Source organism: Gopherus evgoodei, chromosome 8 (assembly GCF_007399415.2).
Source record: "Gopherus evgoodei ecotype Sinaloan lineage chromosome 8, rGopEvg1_v1.p, whole genome shotgun sequence".
NCBI lineage: Eukaryota > Metazoa > Chordata > Testudines > Testudinidae > Gopherus > Gopherus evgoodei.
The window spans coordinates 71,973,704-71,994,774 of NC_044329.1; the positions used below are offsets into that span (position 1 = coordinate 71,973,704).

The 21,071-nt window shown below is 47.2% G+C and overlaps 1 long non-coding RNA gene across 1 annotated transcript in view; it reads right to left on the bottom strand.

Annotated features, from left to right (window-relative positions):
* Positions 1–447: 447 nt before the first annotated feature.
* The window catches only part of LOC115656855, a 174,869-nt gene continuing 154,245 nt past the window's right edge, over positions 448–21,071 (bottom strand). The window contains exon 3 of the long non-coding RNA XR_004001767.1: positions 448–547. This is a non-coding gene — a long non-coding RNA (uncharacterized LOC115656855). The remainder of the gene's footprint in view (positions 548–21,071) is intronic.

Here is a 21,071-nt window from a genome sequence, read left to right on the forward strand (position 1 = left end):
GCCGGGTCCAAAAGCGAACTTTTGAAGGTGCGCCCGAGAGCAGAGCACCAGTCCTTTCCCGGGATCCCCTTCAGTTTTCCAACCGCCTTTCCTCCTTCTTCCCTGCGTGGTCCCAGTTAACCTCGGATTGCTAGGTCCTACGCACGGTGGAATTTGGATACCACCTCCAATTTATTTTGCTCCCTCCCTCTCACCCCCCCTCCCCATCTCTCTTCAGGGACCCCTCTCACGAGCAATTCCTCTGGCAAGAGGTTCGCACACTCCTCTCAATTGGAGCTATAGAGGAAGTACTGGAGGAATTAAGGGACAGGGAATTTTATTCCCGATATTTCCTAATCCCCAAAGCAAAGGGAGGTCTTTGACCCATCCTGGACCTGCGAGGACTCAACATGTTTCTGAAGAAGTTGAAGTTCCACATGGTATCCCTGGGGACCATTACCCCTTCCTTGGATCCCGGAGACTGGTACACTGCTCTCGACATGAAGGACGCATATTTCCATATCACTATTTATCCCCTGCACAGACGGTACCTATGGTTTACGGTGCACTGCCAACATTTCCAGTTTGCAGTCCTTCCGTTTGGCCTCTCCACAGCCCCTCGTGTCTTTACAAAGTGCGTGGCGGTAGTGGCCACCTTCCTCCGTCTTCGGCGAATACATGTGTTTCCTTACCTAGATGACTGGCTTATTCGAGGAACCTCCGAGGCTCAGGTCACCCAGCACGTAGCCATCATCACGGACCTATTCGAGAGACTTGGCCTGATGATCAATCAAGAGAAGTCCACTCTCGTACCCACTCAAAGAATAGAATTCATTGGGGCCATTCTGGACTCCAATCTCGCAAGAGCCTGCCTGCCACCGCCCCGGTTTCAGGCACTAGTCTCCATTATAAAAAGCTTCCAAACCTTTCCGATGACCTCGGCTCGCACCTGTCTGAGCCTCCTTGGTCACATGGCCGCATGTACCTTTGTAACCAAGCACGCAAAACTACGCATGCGTCCCCTTCAAACCTGGCTCGCCTAAGTGTACCGTCCAGCCAGAGATACCATAGATATGGTGGTCACCATTCCTCAGAGCATCTTAGACTCCCTCAGATGGTGGCTAACACCCTCCCTGGTTTGTGCGGGACTGCCGTTCCATCCGAGGCAGCCCTCGGTGTCCCTAACAACGGATGCGTTGTCTCTCGGCTGGGGGGCTCATTTAGACCATTGTCGCACACAAGGCATCTCGTCACCTCAAGAGCTAGCGTTGCACATAAACGTCCAGGAGCTGAGAGCAGTCCGCCTGGCATGCCAGACATTCCTACAACACCTGCAAGGTCGTTGTGTTTCGGTGCTTACCAACAACACAACGGCCATGCACTACATCAACAAACAGGGCAGGACTCGATCATCTCCCCTTTGTCAGGAGACGATCCAATTGTGGGAATTTTGCATAGCTCACTCGATAGACCTTGTAGCATCATTTCTTCCGGGAGTTCGGAACACCCTGGCAGACCATCTCAGCAGATCCTTTCGGTCTCACGAGTGGTTGCTTCGCTCGGACGTCCTATATTCCATCTTCCAGAAGTGGGGCTTTCCCCATATAGACCTCTTCGCTCCCCGCGACAACAGGAAGTGCCGGAAGTTCTACTCCTTCCAAGGTCTAGCCCCAGGCTCGATGTTGGACGCCTTCCTAATCTCATGGAAGGACCAGCTGCTGTACGCCTTTCCACCCTTCCCATTGGTGCACAATGTTCTTTTAAAGCTCTGCAGGGACAAGGCTCTCTTGATCCTGATCGCCCCTGTGTTGCCCCGACAGCACTGGTACACCACATTACTGGACCACTCGATAGCCAACCCAATCCCTCTGCCCTCACATCAGGATCTTATAACGCAGGACCACGGCAGGCCTGGACCTGCAATCCTTCCATCTCTCAGCGTGGCTCCTGCATGGTTAACCCAGTCGGAGTTACGTTGCTCTGCCCCAGTGCAAGAAGTACTTCTGGGTAGCAGAAAACCTTCCACCCGATCTACGTACTTGGCCAATTGGAAGCGTTTTTCTTGCTGGTGTCAAGCACAAAATACATCACCCACGGAGGTTCCCATTCCCACTATATTGGACTACCTCTGGTACCTTAAACAACAAGGCCTCGCTATCTCATCATTGCGAGTGCACTTGGTCACTATCTCTACTTTCCATCCAGGAGAAGGTACTTACTCTGCCTTTTCCCACCCTATGGTCTCGAGGTTCCTCAAAGGTTTGGAGCGTCTATACCCCCTAGTGCGACGCCCCGCCCCTTCCTGGGACCTCAACTTGGTCCTGAAGAGACTTATGACTCCTCCATTAGAGCCACTGGTGACCTGCTCACTCCTGTATTTGTCGTGGAAAACGGCCTTCCTTGTAGCCATCACATCGGCTAGGAGAGTCTCTGAGCTTCGGGCTCTGATGGTGGACCCACCATACACGGTGTTCCACAAAGACAAGGTGCAGTTACGTCCGCATCCGGCATTCCTCCCTAAAGTAGTCTCGGCCTTCCATCTCAACCAGGACATATTCCTCCTGGTCTTCTTTCCTAAACCGCATACATCTCATAGAGAACAGCAGTTGCATTCCCTCGAAGTCCGTAGGGCGCTCGCCTTCTACATTGACCGGATGAGACCCTTCCGCAAAACGCCCCAACTTTTTGTGGCAGTGGCAGATTGGATGAAAGGCCTACCCGTCTCTTCTCAGAGAATTTTGTCATGGGTAACGGCGTGCATCCGTACTCTCTATGACCTAGCTCATGCCTCTCCGGGGCATATTACCGCCCATTCCATCAGGGCTCAGGCCTCTTCGGCCGCCTTCCTAGCTCGAGTTCCCATCCAGGAGATATGTCAAGCAGCTACGTGGTCTTCAGTACATACCTTCACTTCCCACTATGCCCTGGTGCAATAATCCAGAGAGGACACAGCCTTCGGCTCTGAGGTTCTACACACTGCAGTATCTCACTCCGACCCCACCGGCTAGGTAAGGCTTGGGATTCACCTACTTGGAATGGATATGAGCAAGCACTCGAAGAAGAAAAGATGATTACTCACCTTTGTAACTGTTGTTCTTCGAGATTTGTTGCTCATATCCATTCCAAAACCCGCCCTCCTTCCCCACTGTCGGAGTAGCCGGCAAGAAGGAACTGAGGAGCGGACGGGTCGGCAGGGGTATATATTCAGTGCCATAGCGGCGCCACGCCAGGGGGCGCCCAGCCGACCCACCGAGTGTTGCTAGGGTAAAAATCTTCTGACAGACATGCACGCGGCGAGCACACACCTACTTGGAATGGATATGAGCAACACATCTCGAAGAACAACAGTTACAAAGGTGAGTAACCGTCTTTTTCTTATTTCTGCTTAAAGGTACATACATTTCTTTAATCCATTCTTATTTTTACAATATAATTCATTCTACTTTCACAATCCCTCCTTTTGGTCAAGCTTTCACCATGACCAACATTTTACTGGGTTCCACATATTAACCGTTCTTTATCTCTTTGTTCATCAGCGATATTCAAAATCATCATATTAACACTCTGTTATGGGGCAGTCAGCTGCATGGCATGCCTTACACAATTTTGGATACAATAGGAGACTGGCTGAATACATACAAAAATTATTAGGATTCCAAACAGGATAGTCAGGGCTCCTTGAAACAACCAGTTTCTTATGCCAGAGAAATTGAACAGGTTACTTAGTCACTTCCATAAAGAACTCGGCTTTTTATGGGGAAGATATGCATTTTGTTCTAAGTGGCTAGCATGATCTGTTACCTCATTGGTGTTGTTTTCCAGTGAGAGCACAGTACCCTCCTTTGGCTGCCAGCACTCTGTTCAATGTCTGACAGTTTTGGAGGGCCATCTGTCAGATTGCCCCTGTTTTTTTGGCCAAGGCTTTTAAACTTTCTCCAGTTTTATTTGCCATTATTTTAACTACTGCTTGTAACCTCAGGAGCCTTTTTGCATGGTGTATTACTCCCCCAGTTGGGATGAAGGAACTGCCAATAGTCTCTTCCCAGGTGTCATTGCTGTTCCATATTGTGTTAAACGGACGAGGTCCTCCAGTGAGGTCTGAGGAATGGAGTGGAATAGCCAGGATAGGAACACCAGCTTAAGAGTGGGCTGGGATGTGGCTGCAGACCTAGCATTTAGAAATATTAGGGGTCTGAGCTATCCACACTTGCTGCTGGATAAAAGAATTGTCATTGTGGATTCCCCAGATCTTAAGACACCAGCAGCTGAGGAACAGGCACCACCAGAGGTGCATGTTGGAGGCAGGGCCCTTCTGGTTCTGACAACCTCAACTGAGGGAACCGCAGTCATGGTTTTACATCTACCAGGCAGCAGGCGCTAGGCTCGCTACTGCTGCTTCTTGGGCCTTGCTTTAGGTCATCGTCTGCTTCTGGCAACCCTTACGAGAGCGTAGATTGTAAGGTATTGCAGGCTGTTCCTCTACGTCTTCTTCTGGAGTCAAAATTGACTCTGCGTGGTCCTGAGGTGATGATTGGTTTGCTGGGGGTGGTGCATTCTTACACTGCAAAGCATGTATCCACTCTGCTGCAATGCCAGACAGTTTAACAGCCGTCTGACTAGTAAGCAGTACCTGATGATTCTTTGATGGTTTTTTTTTTTTTTTTTAAGTCTCTTTGCTTCTTTCCTTGACTCTGGCTATAACAATGGCCTTCACACCTTATCTTTTCCTGATGCATACATTTCTCATTCACAGAAACAGATTGAGAATACAAACAGTAGTACTTTATATTGAGCAAAAAGGCATTGCAAATTAAACCTTGCTAAGTTTTACAATTAATAACCAAGACAATTTACATTGAGACCCAGGCCTTCAATGTTTCTTTTATTTACTTAACATAGACACAGTAGAGAATCCTGTCTCTTATTAAGGCCTTGGCTACACTCACACTTTACAGCGCTGCAACTGGGGTGTGAAAAAACACCCCCCTGAGCGCTGCAAGATACAGCGCTGTAAAGCGTCAGTGTAATCAGGGCAGCAGCGCTGGGTGTGCGGCTCCCAGCGCTGCATGCTACACCCGTAAGGGATGTGGTTTACATGCAGCGCTGGGAGAGCTCTCTCCCAGCGCTGCCGCTCTGACTACACTCACACTTCAAAGCGCTGCCGCGGCAGCGCTCCCGCAGCGCTGCCGGGACAGCGCTTTGAAATTCCAAATGTAGCCATACCCTAACTAAATCTTAAAACAAAGAAATGTATATCTAACTAGAGTGCCTACTTGTAATGCATATAGGAAACTATAGTAGACATTATAACACATCCTAAAACAAAAGGGTGGCCATAATCACTCATAAGGATTGTTCTGGTCTGTCATTGCTTTCTGCTATTCAAAAAGGCGGGCTGACAGGATGAAATCAAATCAGACATTAATTCTCATAGTACATTATAAAATCCAGCTCCTACATATCCCCCTTTTGACACTAAGATTATTAATCTCCAGTGTCATTTCTTATTTAGTCTGCATAATAGAAAATAGTGGGAGGTGATTTGGGCCTGTGGCTTTAGCTTTGCATACATTTGTTTTATCCAACAGCACATTCCAAATATTTCAGTTAAACACATGCAATTTAAAACCAAAAACAATTATAGGTAGTAACATTAATATGATAGTAGTTGTGAGAGACCATCCAGAAAATACGTTATACCAATGGTAAGCTGTTATGTCTTTCTGCAGTGGCAATTCTTAACATGTCCCCATTTGCGTGTATAATATGAATGGTTCTGTTTCCCACATTGTTTTGTTTGTTTGTTTGTTTTTGTTTTTAGGAACTATGTTACCTTCTTACCTTTTTAAGCAGATGATTCATAACTGTTTGCCATTAAATGCCAAGATTGATAGAGAACTCAGCTAAATCAGTGCTCACAGTAAGCTGAGACTTTTTGGTTGTGGCAAATAGTAAATGTGATTATTGGTAAACACAGTACTTACATTCCATGTATATTTGTCTACTGGGGGTTGCTAATACTTTTTTTCCTTTTAAAACACTTCTTTCCTAGAATTAACACACATATTGCCCATTATACAATACTTTGTCTCATTATTGATTTTGTCCCACATACAGGATCCTAGTGAGATGTCTTTACTACAGGGCTTTGGAGCAACAGTCATGGATAAGCATGCCCACTTTTGAAGAGTCCACTTGGTACAACCTCTAGTGTCCAATAGTTTCCCTTCCTCCCCAGCCCACTGGCTTGAGGTCTGGGGTAGCCAGAAGGATCCCAGGAGCAATCTGGGGAGTGGGCTAACTTTCCACATCTTTGCTTCCGGAGCCTGTTGGTGTGCAATTTTAACAACAATTTCTTCACTTAAAATTTTGTCTCACCGTACTGGAGACATACTGCATCCATTTATATTGATAGATATTAAACAATTATCTTTTTCTTTGCTTTAACAGATGTATCAAAACTTTAATATTCTCTGATATTACCCAAAACATCTTATGTTCTAAATATCTGCATTTCAGTACATTCCATAGCTATTTCAGTATGTTTTTGGTTTTTTTTAACCTTCATTTGTTTTTGTAAGTGGTTGTTCTGTAGCTGGTATTAGCTTTTTCTGAAAGACAAAAATAAAATTTTTCTACCCGTTTTGGGGTGGTATTGATTATTGCTTAAAGATTCTGTTCTTTTACAAATACCCTTGCTGATTGCAGGCAAAACAAAGGAATTACCCCCATATTTCCCTGTGTTTTTTGTTCCATAGGCAGGCCAGGTTTTAATGGCTTCTACTTTTTAAGAGTTATGGGGAAATTATCCCACTATTTAGTCATTACATCCATTAGGTGGTGTACCTTAGTTTTTCCTCTTATATAGCAGACCAAGTTTGTAATGTTTTTCCTGCTGTGTTAAGCTTTAAGTTTATGCACAGATAATAGCTGAGAAGCATCAGGTATGTTTCTTAGGGCATGGCTACACTTGAAATTTCAAAGCGCTGCCGCGGCAGTGCTTTGAAGTGTGAGTGTGGTCGGAGTGCCAGTGGTGGGGCTGCACGTAAACCACATCCTCTACGGGTGTAGCTTGCAGCTCTGGGAGCCGCGCTCCCAGCGCTGCGGCACTGATTACACTGAGGCTTTACAGCGCTGTATCTTGCAGCTCTCAGGGGTGTGTTTTTTAACACCCCTGAGTGCGAAAGTTGCAGCGCTGTAAAGTGCCAGTGTAGCCAAGGCCTTATTTGTAGCTTTTTTTGTGCTGGCAGTTCTCACCTTTCTTTATCAGTTAGGTAATTTGCATCAACACAGGCTTGGCTTTTTGGATTCAAAGCCATCAGCAGAGCTCAGAGACTCTGTCTTAACAAACAGAGATCTGAAAAAGAAAACACAGCCTATTGTGGCTCTTTTTGGAGCCCTAATAGAATTTTAATTCAGCAACATGTTTCATTTGCATTTCTTTTACCCATTTCTACAATATACACTGCACATGTCCTAGGGAAAATGCACATTCCTTCTATACTATAACTTTAAAAAAAATAGCCATATCAATTTTTACATAAAGTATAAATGTTTCTTTTGTTCTTACAGAGTTTTTATGTAGCCTTATCAAAGTGACAGTCTGATTACACAGAGCCATTTTAAGGCTCAGGGCTTGTCTACACTACAGAGTTGCAGCGCTGGTGAGGGGGTAACAGCGCTGCAACTTAGGATGTGTACACACCTGCACGGAACTACCAGCGCTGCAACTCCCTGTTTGCAGCGCTGGCCGTACACCCGGTTGAGCCTCGGGTGTAGAGGATCCAGCGCTGGATCACCAGCGCTGGTCATCAGGTGTAGACACTCACCAGCGTTTTTGTTGACCTCCGTGGCATAAGCAGGTATCCCAGCATACTTGAAGAAGCCTCTCTGGTAATCAAGCAAACTCCATTGCCCTGTGCTCACCTGACCCCTCCTTTAAATGCCCCGGGAATTTTAAAAATCCCCTTCCTATTTGCTCAGCCAGGTGTGGAGTGCAATTAATCTATCAATCACTCAGCGACCATGCCTCCACACACCAAACGAGCCCCAGCATGGACCAATGCAGAGCTGCAGGACCTCATTAGTGTTTGGGGAGAGGAGGCTGTGCAAACACAGCTGCGCTCCAGAAGGAGAAATTATGATACGTATGGGCAGATATCGCAGTCCTTGATGAGAAGGGGCCATGAACGGGATGCCTTTGCAGTGCAGGGTAAAAATTAAAGAGCTGAGGAGTGCGTACTGCAAAGCCCGTGAGGGAAATCGCCACTCAGGAGCTGCCCCCACAACCTGCCGTTTTTACAAGGAGCTGGATGCCATACTTGGGTGTGACCACACTGCAAATCCTAGGAGCACGATGGAGAGTTCAGAGCAGGGAGAAGTGGGGGATGTTGTAGAGGACGGAGACAGTGAGGCTACTGGCGTGGAGGGAGACACCCCGGAGTCCCAGGACACATGCAGCCAGGAGCTCTTCTCAAGCCAAGAGGAGGCTAGCCAGTCGCAGCAGCTGGAAGCTGATGTTGAGGAGGAAGCTGAGGATCGTGCTCGTGGTAAGTAGATTTCAATGTTTTGGGAGAGGAGGATTTTGGTTATGGCTGCCTGCATGCATGCCTAAACGTGGAATAGCCCATTGATTTGATCTATAACGTCGCTGTAATCTGCCTCGGTAATCTCTTGAAATGTTGCTGCAAGAGCGTTTGCAATTTGCTTTCTCAAATTGATCAGGAGAGCCACCGTGATCCCTGTCCCGGTCAGGCTAACTCGTCCGATCCACTGTGCAGCGAGGGGTGGGGGGACCATGGCTGCACACAGGCAAGCTGCATAGGGGCCAGGGCGGTATCCACATTCCTGTAGAAGACCTTCCCTCTCTTCCCAGGTAACATGCAGCAATGATATGTCTGGCAGTAGGAAACCCTGTGGAGAGTTTAGGGATAATTGAGTGCAGGGTGCCAGATTCGCGGTTCCCCAGCCCATGGCGCTCTGTTTTTACCCCCCCCTTCCCAGCACGTAGGCAGCCACGCGGTGTGCTCCGGTGTTCCCCGACCCCCCCTCCAAGCAGGTATCCTTCCCCACGGTGTGCTCTGGTGTTCCCCAACCCCCCCTCCAAGCAGGCATCCAGCCCCGCGGTGTGCTCCCGTGTTCCCCCCCCCAGCACATACGCAGCCCCGCGGTGTGCTCAGGTGTTCCCCGTCCCCCACTCCAAGCAGGCATCCTGCCCCGCGGTGTGCTCCAGTGTTCCCCGACACCCCCTCCAAGCAGGCATCCAGCCCCGCGGTGTGCTCCCATGTTTCCCACCCCCCCCAGCACGTAGGCAGCCCCGCGGTGTGCTCAGGTGTTCCACATCCCCCACTCCAAGCAGGCATCCTGCCCCGCAGTGTGCTCTGGTGTTCCCCGACCCCCCCTCCAAGCAGGTATCCTTCCCCGCGGTGTGCTCTGGTGTTCCCCACCCACCCTCCAAGCAGGCATCCAGCCCCGCGGTGTGCTCCCAGGTGCCAGCTGCCATGATCGTCCTACAAAAATGGTCAGGAATCACACAGCCCCAGTGAAGATGGTTGCCATCTCAGTGGGACCTCCAAATTGTCAAAGTTAGACTTAGGACTCACAGTTTGTCAGACTACTCTGTTTTATTAGCACAGCGCTCTGCTAATAACATCCAGATAATGTGAGCACCATGCAAGACACAAACTATCATAAAAGGGCGAGAACTTAACAAGATAACAAAGGAAGCAGAATCTGATAAGTTTACCTGGGCTAGGCATGCATATCTTATTTCCTTACTAACTATTACTGATCTTCTGTTAATGTTTCGCCATTAGCACCATTGTTTATGCCTAATGTTTCTTTTCCTGGCACCTGTATTTCAACATTTCTTATTTCTGCTTAAAGGTACATACATTTCTTTAATCCATTCTTATTTTTACAATATAATTCATTCTACTTTCACATATGCTAAAATTGGCCCTTTCCTCTTTATCTATACTAGTCTGATCACTTTAGTCTATCCAAAATGATCCTGCTATTATTATCTTGTTTTGCTGCCATTCTGAACACATTCCCCTTCTCTTTCTTCCTCAGATCCTGTCACTGGATTCCTGTTTTATGATGCTTTGCATTTGGGTTTCACATCCTCATGTTCAAGGGCCAGGCTCCCCAGAGCTCTGCCTCTGCTTACATCTTTAATCTCCTTTCCTCCTACTCCTGCTCTAGCTATTCTAATCTAGCAAGGTTTTTATTTATACCTTGCTCATTCCCATGGTAGATGAGCAATTTACGAATTTTTAACTTAATAAAAAAAACACAACAAATAGACTAAGAGCTGGTCTACACTAGAAAAGTAGATCGACCCAGCTATGTCACTCAGAGGTATGAAAAATTAATCCACCTGAGCAATGTGGTTAAGTCAACTGAATCCCCCAGTGTAGATGGTTAATGGAAGAATTCTTCCATTGATCTAGCTACTGACCCTCAGGGAGGTGGATTACCTACACCAATGAGAGAACTCCTCACATTGGCATAGGTAGTGTCAATACTGAAGCACTACAGCAGCACAGCCTGTCCACCTGTGCCACTGTGGCATTTGAAGCATTTCCTTCCTCTCCCCTCATTTTCTTTGGTTTGGTTTGCATTTGTTTTGCTGTTTCCATTATTGTAAGAAAGTTAACTCAAATAAGTGAATCTCACCTTTTGTTTTGAGAACAGTGAGATTTGTAGTAATAGCCCTCTCTCTCTTCCCAGTCCTCTTTCTTAACTTCCCCCTTAGGCCCTGATCCTGTATTCAGGTCTACTCACGCAGAATCCTGCATCTGTGCCAAGTCCCGTTCTGTCATAGGGTTGGGTTCTTAGCCTTCCCTAATGGCCAGCTCCATCTCTGCATTTGTGCTTGGGAATACTTTTTTACCAGTTGTCTTCCCTCTCCTGCTTCTGTTAGGTAATAAAGCAAGTCCTCACTCACCTCTCCAACACCCGAGGTTGTGCGGAGTTGGAATATGGGCCCACAATTCTGTCAGAGACCAGACACAAATGCGTTGATCAACGGGCACACACTACCCCAAAAGCTTTAGAATAAGTGTGGCCCCTTTATTAGGGGTGGGCATCAATATTTATACACAGAAGTAAACAAAGTGATTAACAAAAGATAATGGTCATGCATAATCAATCAAGATTTTACAGGAAGAGCAAGTTTAACAAGTAAATGCATAGAGATAAAGGCTAATGGCTACTTGAGGAAGGGGGTGTCATGAGTAGTTTGCAGGTCAGTGCTTTGTTCAAAAAAGGTTCAGAAAGGATTATGCAGAGACGGCCAGTCTGGGTGTTTTTTGGCTCCAAAGTTCACCAAAAGTTTAGACCCAACATTCCTCCATTTGTAGCTTTGAGATAACTATTAATCAAAAAGCTACACCCTATTTATAGATCTCAAGGGCCGCTTGGCAATTTCAGCCTGGGCCAATTCGAAGAGAGTAAGGCTTTTAGCTGAAGTGGGAAAAGAATAAACTGACTTACATGAGTTTATGAGGGAGGGGACACACTGAATACAGCAACACAGTATTATAAGGACTACCATGGCCCCAACAACACCCACCAAGAGGTTTTTAACCCACCCAAATCCGGGCAGCCAATTCCATAAGGCTCCCCACCAATCATAAGGTGGCTGGCCAGAGGAGTAGTTTTTAGCCATTTCCCTTAGGTGTTTGGTACGTTGAAAAGTGTCAGAGTAGGTGTCATTTACAAAAACACAGCATTCTTCATTTATGAGGGCGCAAGTTCCTCCCTGGGCTGCTAACATCATATCTAAAGCCATTCTGTTTTGCAAAGCCAACTGGCGCAGCTGGGACATTTCCCCGGCCTGGTTCTCAAATAGGGTTGCAGTTTCATTGGTCAAAGATTCTAATAGTCCCTGTAGACGGATGATAGCACCCTTCAAGCTAGTGTGACCAGCCCACCGCTGCCAGGACAAACCATCACGGAGATTAATATCTCTGTCAGTTTCACGGATGTTACGAACGTGGGGAAAATGAGGGGGGGTGAGGGAGATCCAAGAAGGCGGTGCTAGCCATGCCAAATAACATGACCCTGCCCAATCAGGGGAGAGGAAATAATAAGCCTTGGGCCCGCACACCCAGTATGTTCCATATAATGCGTTTTGGGTATTCCATTTCTCAAAGTAGGAGGTAACCCACCGCCCGTTGTACCACTGTTCCCCTGGTAACGCAGAGGGGTCGTTGTGTGAACTGCAGAGGCACAATTTGGTAGTGTTGTCCTCAAAGGGCAGTGTAGTACTGCTTGAGCAGTTGTAGAAGGCAATTGTGTATCCTTTAACAATTAGTTGGACACCCTCGAGCTCTGAGCAGGGCTTTTTAAAAACTGACTCTGAAAACCTGCCCCTCCATGAAAAAGTTGAAAAGGTTGGATCGGGGTGAGGGATCCACATATGGGATAAGTGGGATGCGCAAGGCTTGAAGCCAAGATTTTTACTAAAGGCGGTGCCATTAAAATATATGTTGCATTTACTTGTTCCCACAAAAGTTGACCCTTTTTCTTTAACAAAACACAGTGATCCTGTTTGATTGGTTACCCTGAGATATTTGTTAATTGGCACTTCTGTTTTGTCCCATGTAAGATTGGGTTGGACTGGATCTTTTATTCTAGTCGGTGGCATCCAAGTCATATTAGCAGTGGTTAGGGGAATGGGTGTGAAGGGGAGTCCCTGTGCTGCATTTACTGGAAATTGAGTACATACCCAGCAATCACTTCTATTTCCTAAAATACGAGTTTTAACCTCATGGGAATATCTAATAAAAGCATTATCTTCATAAGCAGAAAATAAACTGAAAAAGCATAAAAAACATACAGTTGTCAGAATAAAGGGTCCTCTCATTTTTTTCGAGTTAATTTAAGTCTAATGTCTGAGAGAGGTAAGCTGGTCCACTGGTCGAAGGCAGTGTCCTCAGTGGTGACAAGAGCTGCTGGTCCGTCACTGTGGTCCACTACGGCTGGCTTGACGTGGGAGTGGTGGATCCAAGATTTGCGTCCTTCCAGGAACACTGCAGTCTGGGTTGTCAAAAGAACCTGGTGGGGTCCAGTAAACCTTGGCTGGAGGGTGTCGTCACGAACGAACTTTTTGGCCCAGACGAAGTCCCCTGGTTGGAACGGGTGGATTTGTTCCTCCAGCGGCACGGTCTGGGAAAACTGCGAGGCTTTCCAAAGGGTACGGAGGCGAGCCTGTAGGGAGAGAAACTGACACGCAGTCATATGATCCCCTCCCAATAGTGAAACATCAGCACGTGGTAGCGCCCCGCCTTTGAAAGGGGGGTGTCCATAGAGCAGTTCAAAGGGGGATAATCCCAATGCGCGGGTTGGGCGAGTACGAAGGTGAAACAGGACCAAGGGAAGTACCTGAGGCCACTTTAATCCTGTTTCCTGACAGTATTTAGCCAATGTAAACTTAAGTTCCCTATTCATACGCTCAACTTTCCCGCTAGACTGGGGGTGGTAGGGTGTATGAAAGGAGTGTGAAATGCCCAGTCCTTGTTCTAAATGGCCAAGGACATGACCAGTAAAGTGAGGTCCGCGATCTGAGTCGAGCACAAGAGGGATGCCAAAACGGGGTACAATATCTCTAAGGAGAATCTTCGCCACTGTGGCAGCAGTACAATTAGCAGTAGGAAAAGCTTCGACCCAGGAAGTCAGAGGGCAAACCAAAACAAGGAGGTGCTTTTTTCCAAAAGCCTTTGGCATATCTGCAAAATCAATTTGAAGATGTTGAAATGGAGCAGCAGGCGGAGGTCTTCCACCCTTAATTTTGTTAAGAGGTGGAGCAGGTCCATTACGCTGACATGTGCTGCATGCTTTCACTATTGATAGGCAATAGGGTTGAATGCCTGGAGCATACCAAAAGCGAGCGATAGTGTCCACGAGGGCGTGCGTGCCGTAGTGACCCCCTTTATCATGGTGCCAGCGAACTGCCACAGGGTATGTGGAGCGAGGGAGGCAGGCTCGGCCATCTGGCATAAGCCAGGTCCCTTTGACCAGAGTGGCCCCGAGGCTTTCCCATGATTTTAGTTCAGCAGCGGGTACTGGTACGGGGTGCGGTGGAGTAAAGGAGGAGGTTGCAATAGCCAATGTGGGCATGGCTAAAGGTAAGGTGGCAGCCTTCTTGGCGGAGGCGTCAGCCAGGGCATTCCCACGGGTAACGGGGCTGCTATCTTTAGTATGGGCCCGGCAGTGAACTACAGCCAGGACGGAGGGTTTTTGGAGGGCGTCCAAAAGCTTGTGGATGAGGGGGAGGTGCTGAATGGGTTTACCGGCAGCTGTCTGGAAACCTCGAAACTTCCAGAGGTGGATATGACAATGCACAACTCCAAAAGCATATTTGCTATCAGTAAAAATGGTAACGGTCTTACCAGCGGCCAACTGGCAAGCTCGGGCCAGGGCATAGAGTTCAGCGGCTTGGGCTCCCCAGTTGCCTGGCAGTGAGGCGGCCTCTTGAATGTCCCATTCAGAGGTGACAGCATAACCAGTGAAACGCTTGCCATCAACATAGAAGGAGCTTCCGTCCGAGAAGAGGATGCAATCGGGGTTGTCCAGTGGCACGTCAAACAGGTTGTCTCTTATCTGTAAGATGCTGGAAACTACTTCCACACAGTCGTGCTGGTCCTGGGGGACTGGCAGGTCAGGAAGCAAGGTAGCTGGATTAAGGGGTCCACACCTTTCAAAAATTAGGTTAGTGTCTTTTAAGAGTTCGGCCTCTAGCTGTTGCTGACGATGGGCCGAAAAGACTTGGGTTGTGCCCCTACGCAGAAGGGCTGACAAGGCATGAGAGGTCCAAACCGTGGTAAAATGACCCAGGGTTAGGCTCTTTGCCTTTGTGATCAGCAGGGCAGCTGCTGCCAGAGTCCGGGTGCAGGATGGGGTTCCCTGAGCGACAGGGTCGATTTGCTGAGAGTAAAAAGCAAGCGGGAAATGGTGGGGCCCGCTCAGCTGGGTAAGGACACCACTAGCAATTCCGCCCCTCTCGTGGACAAAAAGGTGAAAGGGTTTGCTGTAATTGGGGGGGCGGAGAGACATGGAGGAGGCCACACTGTCCTTGAGTAACTGAAAGGCTTGAATAGTGTCCGGGGACCACTGCAAAGGGTCAGGAGCAAGGTTAGCAGTGAGTCGGTGGAGCGGTTTGCTTAACTCCCCGCAGGACGGCAACCAGGGGCGACAGAAGCCAATTAATCCTAAGAAACCTCGAAGTTGTTTCTTGGTGTTCGGTAGAGGGCAGTTTTGAATAGTCTTTATGCGGGCTGGGTCCATCTGTCTTCCTTCTGGGGTTAACAGGAAGCCCAGATATCGGACCTTCTGTGAGACCCACTGAATCTTTTTAGGGTCTACCTTGTGGCCTCTGGTGTGTAGGTATAATAAAAGTGCCTTACCATCGATGCGGAGGGCAGCTTCTTCGCGATTACCTAATAGGATGTCATCTACGTATAGGACCAATGTGGATCCCTGTGGACTGGTGAAACCTTCCAAGTCGTGGCGGAGGCACTGGCTGAAAATCGTGGGGCTGTCTCTGTAGCCTTGAGGAAGTCGTTGCCAGACATAACTTTGTCCCTCCCAGGTGAAACCAAAGAGATACTGAGAGTCTGGGTGCACAGGAATGCTGAAAAAAGCTGATTTTAAGTCAATAACAGTGAACCACTCAGCATCCCAGGGGATTTGGCTGATGATAGTAGCTGGGTCAGGAACTACTGCATGAAGAGGGACCACATACTGATTAACAACTCGTAGATCCTGTACAAAGCGCCAACGAACAGGGTCTCCGTCCTTTTTAGGAGGCTTTTTGACAGGCAGTATAGGGGTGTTACAGGGAGTGCGCTGAGGGCGGACTAGCTTTTGTGCAATGAATCCCTCAATAATGGGGCGGATGCCCTCCCGGGCTTCCAGCGACAGGGGGTATTGAGGGACTGACGGGGGGGTTAAGGAAGGCTTTACCTGAATCCTTACGGGCTCTGCCGAAAGGAGCAGGCCAACATCAGTGTCAGAAATTCCCCAGAGGGTTGAAGGCAAGTCAGTGAGGTCAGGGGAGAGAGAGGGGGGTGTTTCCCAATTACCCTGAGTAGGGGCCGAATCTCCTAACACTGTCATCAATAATCCTACCCCTTCAGGAGTGCAGGTTAAAGTAGCCTCAAGCTTACAGAGTAAATCCCGGCCCATCAAAGGGATCGGACAAGCTGGGGAAAAAAGAAAACGGTGAGAAAAACATTTATCAGCATAAATAACATTCAAAGGCAAAGTGAGTCCCAGAGACTGTGGGTTGCCCTCCACCCCAGTCACAGTTTTAACCTCAGAGGATAGCCAGGGAGAGGGGGCATGATTTAAAAGAGAGAAAGTAGCCCCAGTATCAATGAGGAAAGAGACAGGCAGTCCCTGGACTGAAAGGGTTAAACGAGGCTCTTCGCTGGGAGGAGAGAAAGTGAGAAAGGAGCCGGCTAAAGACATTAAGGAAATAAGACCATCACATTGTTTGCCTTCGCCCCCGGGGTACCGTCATTGAGGAGGCTGAGTTTGCTGCGGCTGCTGCTGTTTTCCATAGTTGATCCAGGCCTGGGGGATGGGCTGAGCTGGTGGTGCAGGGGTGTATTCCTCACTTGTGTAAGCATCTGCGGATGCAGCCAGACCTTCTGGGCGTCCCCAGGGGCATTCACGTTTAAAGTGACCAGGCTGTCCGCACTGAAAACAATTTCCTGATGGCTGGGGTCGCCAGGACCCTCTTCCCCGGGCACCCTGGAATCCCCTGCCACGGCCACGGCCTTTGCCTCGAACACCACCGTGAAAAGCTAAAGCCATCAGCTTATATTCTTCCTTTTTCTCTTTCTTTTTACTACTTTCCCTTTCTTTCTCCCAGGCAAAATCAGCTACTTCCAACACTGAAGTGACTGACTCACCTCCCCAACCAGGGCGAAACTTTAAGAAGTAATCCCTTACAGGGGGCACCGACTGATTCACAAAAAATGAAATAAGAGTAGGGTGGTCTGCTTCTCTCTCAGGATCCATCTGAGTGAACATTCGGGCCCCCTCCAATAGCCTCGACCAGAACTTTCTGGGCGGCTCATCAGATTCCTGCCGAATCTGCATGAACTTAGCCTGATTAGGCGAGCGGCGAGCCATTTCCTTGAGTCTCTCTAACAATCGCTCTCTATCTGTTCGCAGCTGAGTCAGCCTTAGCTGAGTCCAGTCTAGGGGATTCCAGCCAGCGGCCAGATCCCGCCTATCCATCCAAGTAACATTAGCTGCATTGCTATCTCCCCATGTCCTTTCTGCCATCCACAATCTACTACGTTCTTCTCCAGTCAAAACTCTACTTAACAACTGATCCACATCCGTATAAGTAGGATTATAACTTAAAAACAATCTTTCTAGAAGTTCTATGATCTTTCGGGGATTTTCCCCAAAAGACCCTGACAACTGTCCCCACTCTTTCAAATCCCATTCTAGCCATCCTTTATATTCCACAATACTAGCATGTTGCAATCGTCCATCATTGCTCATATAAGGTTGATCGTGCACCTGTAAAGGCATCTCTATAACCATACTTTTATTATTCGCAAGAGATTTGACAGAGACATCCTCTAGGCTATCCTCGGGGGGGGGCATGCACCCTGCTGTACCTGCTTGGACCTAAGCCTAGTAACTACTCCTCCCGAGGTTGGCCCCTCCAATTCCTCCTCATCCTTCTGCACAAATTCCAATCTGGGATCCTGCAGATTCCCCTCTGCTACAAGGAGAGAGTTCCCCTGCGGAGGAATAGGGGCAGGTGCAGAGGGGACCAGCTGACGAGTCAAAACACGCCGTGGTCTACACCCTTCATCGAAATAACCTGGAGGGGGTTCACTCTCGGGAGAGTACCTGACTGCCATAATTTTTAAAGATTTCCACAGCTCTGCTGCTGTGTCCCAACAAAACCAGTAACATAACTGTCCCGGATGGTCTTTTTCGATCTGGCTCTTTACTCCTCTTAAGGCAGCCTGCTCGAAAGAGCCATACGAAGGCCACCTCATCTCCGAGTCGGCCAATACCGCGGTATACCCAGTCCAATTCCTTACACATAGTGTGTACAACTTCTTCCTAGACATTCCTGTCTGTACTGGGAGTTTCCCTTCATTCCATAACTTATTTACAATCCCCAACGGACTCTCAAGAGGCACGCTAGTCCCTTGACCCATGGTGTCTGACAGGAGCCCTCCAACTGGCGTTTACCCTGCTGTCCAATACACGACCCCTCAATATTGAATTGGCTAGGAGAAATCTCCTGTGGCGCCTTGCCAATTCATATATGAGTGGTCTGACCACTGGACAGAGGTACCGCACCAGAAGGAATCCCGGACGAGCCCCCAAATTGTTAGGTAATAAAGCAAGTCCTCACTCACCTCTCCAACACCCGAGGTTGTGCGGAGTTGGAATATGGGCCCACAATTCTGTCAGAGACCAGACACAAATGCGTTGATCAACGGGCACACACTACCCCAAAAGCTTTAGAATAAGTGTGGCCCCTTTATTAGGGGTGGGCATCAATATTTATACACAGAAGTAAACAAAGTGATTAACAAAAGATAATGGTCATGCATAATCAATCAAGATTTTACAGGAAGAGCAAGTTTAACAAGTAAATGCATAGAGATAAAGGCTAATGGCTACTTGAGGAAGGGGGTGTCATGAGTAGTTTGCAGGTCAGTGCTTTGTTCAAAAAAGGTTCAGAAAGGATTATGCAGAGACGGCCAGTCTGGGTGTTTTTTGGCTCCAAAGTTCACCAAAAGTTTAGACCCAACACTTCTTTGCAAATCTTTCTCGTACTAATCTCTATGCTGATGATTTCACCTTGGCATTTTGTGTATAATCTGGTAGCATATATAGCATACTTGTCTGTTAAAACAGTAAACACCTCCAGGCAGGGACAATTGATCAAGTCAATCCCTGATGTGACTTCACTGAAAGCAGTGGAGTTACACAAGGGATGAATAGAGCTCCGTGCCTCATAGATGTACGTAAAGTGCCACTTACCATTAGGGCCTGCTCCAAAAGATGGGCATATGACGTCAATATGCATTGAATGAAGCCCTGCGAGCACTTCACAGCCTTCACACAATCAAGGAATTTGAAAGGCCCCGGACGCTAAAGAAAGCTCTAGTTGTGCATGCTATATTGATATAATTTATACATCTCTCTGAATAAACAAGGTTACTAGTATCTTCTTCATTAAAACTGGTTTCAAACGAAATTACGAACAACAGATCGTATATCTTTAAACAGATATAATGTAATAAAAAATAGATACTGTTGAGTGAAAACTGTTGCAAAAAATATGGAGATTTCTCATGTTTGGTTCTTAATATTATTTCACAAGAAGTGCTTACAGGCCTCCAAACTTAATATCCTATACAGTGACTGAAGGCAAATTAAATGCAAATGAAACTCCTTAAATGAGCACATAATGCTTTCTGCAATGATGTTCCAAAACACTTGTATTTATGGTGCTAAGTGAAGGAAAAAATTAAACTTACATTGAAAGTACTATGTAAATGTAAGTTTTATCATCCATTCCCACTTAGTATGCTTTCCTGGCTTGTGTTTTGTGTCTGTTTTTTTTTTTCAAATATGGTAATTGTATATTAAACAAAATCGGCTACAATTAGGATTGAAATAACTTGTCAAAATTCACCCAGCCAAATATAGTTCTTCTCAGGCTCAAAAATAGAAGATATGTTTTAAGTGGTACATTTTCTGTGTAAGCTTCCTTTGCCCTTTATGTACAAAGGGCTAATTTGTACACAGCCTTGCGTAGCAGATGGTGTGGAGCTGCAGTCCTGCCCCAGGCTTCCTGTGTGTACTTCCCCCTCCCTCAGAGTGTTCCTGGACTAATCTGTGGGTTGGTGAGCTGGGAGTAGTCCATAGCCCTGCCTCCTCCGCACTATTTTTGGGGCTATGTGCGCCCTCTGGAATACAGAGAAGGAACAGCCCCTGCATGACCTAACGTTGGCTCTTGCAAAGAGACAAGAATAATGCTCCTTGTCTGCCCTCCCCATTCTCTCCCATGTCTATTCCTTGTCTACAGTGTTGCCAACTCTTGCCAATTGAGCATGAGTCTCTCAATATGTGATGTTTAAACTAAGACTTTAACTTCGCGGAGTGGGGAATGATTAGGAGAGAATCTCAGCTTTCAGGATTTTTTAAAATAAAAATAAGTTTCTAACTCTCCTGGTTGTGGAGTGAAGCTTGAAAACATGACCGTGGAGGCTCAGAAACCTGAAAATCAAGAAATCAAAATCTGTGTCTTAAAAATCATGAGACTGTTAAAAAGTCTGAGTCAGGATTTGTGAACTCTTAAGATTGGCAATACTGGAACTATTCAGCCCTAAACGCAGATCTTCACCTCTGTACTGATTTTAAAATAGACCAACTAATCTTTTAATCTCTCCTCTTCTAGCAGCAGAATCTCACCACAGGTCTTGCTGAACACACACTCTCAATAAGCAGCAGAATTCCATTCTTCTTCTTAATATAGCAAACGGATTTTAACATTAAAATATTCCCTGCTCTCCATAATTCTCCCACTGTAGGTGGGATGTGCTCCCAACTTGCAGGCTCCTCAGGACAAGTAGTGCCTAGTCAGTTTTGAAACAGAAACAGCATAATCTATACCTGCCATTATAGAGTGGCTGTGAACATATATTTGTTTCAAAAAATTGCCTACTTGTACATGCGTTGCCAGCCTCCACTGCTCTGCTCCTGGTCCCTGCTTTCAGACCAGATCTCATCTACAATCTGCCTCTTCTCACCCCTCAAAATAAAAACCTGCCCTTGCCTCCATGGCTGTTTTCCCAGTCTTCCTTACTGACTCCTACCAGTGTGAACCTAAAAAGACCAACAGGAGTAAGCATGCCAGTGTGAGTGTGGGTGTGTTTCTTCACCAGTGCCTGAAAGTGATAAACAACTTGTGGCTTCTGTGGATGATGATGATGAAGATTTTATCTTCCATTGTCAACTTCTTCCACAGTTGTGTAGTTGAGTCTTAGTAGTAAATCCTCTGTGCCTCATCCTCCATCACCCTCATTATC